Raw genomic sequence first — 4,110 nt, forward strand, 5'->3', positions numbered from 1 at the left:
TGTCTGTTTGTGGTTGTGTGTGTGTGTGTGTCTGTGTGTGTGATTGTGGATATGTGTGTGTGTGTGTGTGTGTGTGGCGTGCGTGTGTGTGTATGTGTGTCTGTTTGTGGTTGTGTGTGCACGTGTATGTGTGTGTGTGTTTGCTCAGGCCCTGCTCAATGCGGCCTAGTGTCTCTGCAATCAGGGTGATTCTCAGGGTCTTCTTCCCCTCCTGTTCCACCCTCGTTCATTCAGTCTCTTTCTATCCAGCCGTTGTCTTACGTCTTTCATTCCCACAACCTGATACTGCTCCGAAACAGATTACATTTAGCGCTGAAAATCACTAAATAATGTCATTACATCTGTACTGTTATACCTTTGACTGTCCTACTGTCCATCCATCCGTCATCCATTCATATGCACATTAATCGACCCATCCATCTCCCCATCCATCCATATACACATCCATCCACCCATCCATCCATCCATCAATCTACCAATTTATTCATCCATCCATATACACATTCATCCATCCATCCATCTACCCATTTATTCATCCATCCATTCATTCAGCCATCAATGCCACCCAAGTCATCTTTAATAACTCTTTCATAACTGCATGTTTCCGGCTTTCATTTGCAGTGCAGTTGGCAGTACAACAACATTTCTAAATAAATAATTACATTATGTGATGATGCAACCTTAATCGAATCCTTCAAGGTGTAAGTGCATTACACACACATGCACACGGTGAATGGGTCCCAGTTTAGAACAGGCTGATTTTAATTGGTGGGGCCCACATGAGAGGGATATTGAAGAGCCCCGTAGTCCTATTAGTCATGCTGTCGGCGTCACCCACCCACACTTTGGCAGGAACGACGCACAACAGCCCCTGGTGGTTGGGGTTGGAAGTGTTCGTGTTTCTGTAGGCGCGTGAATTCAAGTTGTTTCAGTTTTTGTCGTATAATTTGTTGCGTGTGCGAGCGGGTGTGTTTGTTCGCATGCGTGTGTGTGCATGCATGTGTGTGCATGTGTGTGTTTGTGTGAACATGTGCGTGTGTGCACGTATGTGTGTGTGGGTGTGTGCATGCACAAAATAAATAAATGAATGGCACAAACAGCGATGTGTTTAGACGTCAACACAGGCGATCAAACACATTTACTGTCGTGACTTACGTGCGTTCCTTCCTGTCAAAGACCAGGTTTAAGAAACACTCGTTTATAAATAGCCCTCAGTATCCTCAATCAACTTGAAAGGCACTCACTAAATAAAGCCCTGGGGGGTTTGGTTTTTCCCTGGGGGAGAGATATTGAGACCAGAATTCAAAGGAAGGCTGAAGAAATGGTTCTTATAGTGGGGCTAGGAGGAAGGGTGGATCATCTGCTGGGGACGCTCTGCATCTTGAAAACACAAGTTGAAGTTGTGGATCAGAGGAGAGAGAGGCACAGATGTTAATCTAATTCTAACTATCACAACTCCACGTTCCCACACATACACACACACACACACAGACATTCTTTCCCACACTTTTTTTCTGATTTAAATTGACTTTCCTCTGTCAGTCTTTCTCTCTTTGTTTCCAAGAGAGACACACAAACACACACACACACACACACACACACACACACACACACACACACACACACACACACACACACACGCACACACAAACACACACCTTTACTTTCTCAGTTCCCCCCCACCCCTCCTCTTTGAGACAGTATGAATTCCAGACTTTGTCTCTCCCCACCAGCGCACGCCCTGCAATTACCTTTCGTCTGTTCTCGTCGGCAGAGCCTTTACGTCTCAGCATCGACGTGTTCTCCTCCTCATCATCATCATCATCATCATCATCCACCTCCCGCTATGAACGCCGCAGCTCACCACCACCTTCATCCCTCTCTGTCCCTTCAACTCCTCCTCCTCCCCCTCCCTCCTTCCCTCCACCACCACACATTATTTAAAACCAAAAGGATCTGTGTTGCCATGGAGCCTGTCGTCATGACTACAAACAACTACGCAGACGGGCGCTGTGCCACAGAGGAGGGTGAGGAGTGGGGGGGAGGCCAGGAGAGAGGGAAGGAAAGAGGAAGGGAACACGGGGTGATAAGGGGTCACGCTCGCTACGTTACCCTCTGACTCCCCCCCAGACCCCCCCCCCCATCACACACACACACACTCAGTGCCGAGGGCTGGGAACCGCCCGCTGTCCTTTAAAGGTCAGCGTAGAGGACAGGCAGGGGTCACGGCCGAGCCTCAGAGGAAAGGAGGGGCCGGGAGGGAGAGGGGGGCTGGACCGCTAACACGCACCTCCCTCCTCTCCTCCTCGTCTCACCCTCCTCCTCCTCCCTCCCTTCCTCCCTCCTCCTCCTCTCCTCCTCCTCTCCTCCCTCCTCCTCCTCCTCTCCTCCCTCCTCTCCTCTCTCCTCCTCCTCCTCCTCTCCTCCCTCCTCTCCTCCCTCCTCCTCCTCCTCTCCTCCTCCTCCTCTCCTCCCTCCTCTCCTCTCTCCTCCTCCTCTCCTCCCTCCTCTCCTCCCTCCTCCTCCTCCTCTCCTCCCTCCTCTCCTCTCTCCTCCTCTCCTCCCTCCCTCCTCCTCTCCTTCCTCCTCTCCTCCTCCTCTCCTCCCTCCTCTCCTCTCCTTCTCCTCCTCTCCTCCCTCCTCTCCTCCTCCTCTCCTCCTCTCCTCCCTCCTCCTCTCCCTCCTCTCCTCCTCTCCTCCTCCTCCTCCTCTCCTCCTCTCCTCCCCTCTACCTCTCCTCCTCCTCTCCTCCCCTCCTCTCCTCCTCCTCTCCTCCTCCTCTCCTCCTCCTCCTCCTCTCCTCCTCCTCTCCTCCTCTCCTCTCCTCCTCCTCTCCTCCTCCTCTCCTCCTCCTCCTCTCCCCCTGCAGGTCTAACGTCCCCTTGGTCAGCGTCAGCTCTTTTCCTCCAGGGTTTATGGAGACATGGCGAGATGGAGGAGCCCTGAGCTCCGGGATTAAACCCTGGGGCCCCGCACTGGCAGTAAGGTGACCCAGGGCGGCCCCGCCCCGTTCTGTGTCCCCGGCGGCCAATAGGAGCGCAGGGGGATTTACATAGAGGCGTGGAACACTGCAGCCTCTGCATGGATCAATCTGATATTAACACTATGGGCAGCCGTCTGTGAACCACGGCTGCAGTGGTGACCTTTGAGGCTGGTCCTTTCGCTGTGTACGCATGCGGGCCCCTGGAGGGGGTGAGGAGCGAACACCCCTTCCAGGCTGTGTGGTTTTAGGGTGAGGCGGAGGTGAGGGCAGAGCAAGGTGCCTGGAAGGCCGGTGGTTAGCCGTGGGCTTGGAAGTGTGTGTGTGTGTTTGTTTTTTTCCTCCCTGTGGCCCGTCCGGAAGTTCCTGCACTCGGAGATCAATACTGAGTCAACAGAACGGGTCTGAGGACAGCTGAACCCATGTGATGGTCCGATGAATAAGAAGATCAAGCAAACATTTACATTGCATTTAGCAGACGCTGTGCCCAAAGCGACTAACAACCATTCATACACATTCACACATCGATGGCAGAGGCAAGCAAACCGCCATCTCACCAGGAGCAGTTAGGGATAGGCATCCTGCACAGGGACACACAAGCTACGACGAACCGGGAGTCAACCCGACATGAGGCCTTCATGTTTCACAAGCTTCAAATGCTAGGCTTAAATCTTTCTTTGACTCACCTTAACCCCTGTTAAGATGGCTTTCCTCCTGGTACCGCCCATGAAGAAAAACAAGGTTGGAAAGATCTATAGTGCCCCCTGTTGGGGACTGCCAGCAACACAACTCAAAGGACTATATGGAGACTTTATGTGTGTGTTTGTGTGTGTTTGTGTGTGCATGTGCGTGCGTGCGTGCGTGCGTGTGTCTGAATGGATAAAGCTAAATATAATCTTTCCGTTCGACTATAACTCATGCGTGCTGGTGTCCTTTTGGAAGACATCCCAATCATCTTTCATCAGGCTCTCATAAAACAGTGAACACGGTGGGACCAGCAACACGCAGAGGGCCAGGCTGCCAGCGCTGTGAGGGTGGCAGCAGCTCTGGGAATAGAAGCCCTCACATGTAGAGCATCTAGACGGAGCTCGGCTCCATCCAGACACCTGCCCCCTTCAACACACACGCTC

Source organism: Pollachius pollachius, assembly GCF_949987615.1.
Source record: "Pollachius pollachius genome assembly, contig: scaffold_249, whole genome shotgun sequence".
In the NCBI taxonomy this organism is placed as follows: Eukaryota; Metazoa; Chordata; class Actinopteri; order Gadiformes; family Gadidae; genus Pollachius; species Pollachius pollachius.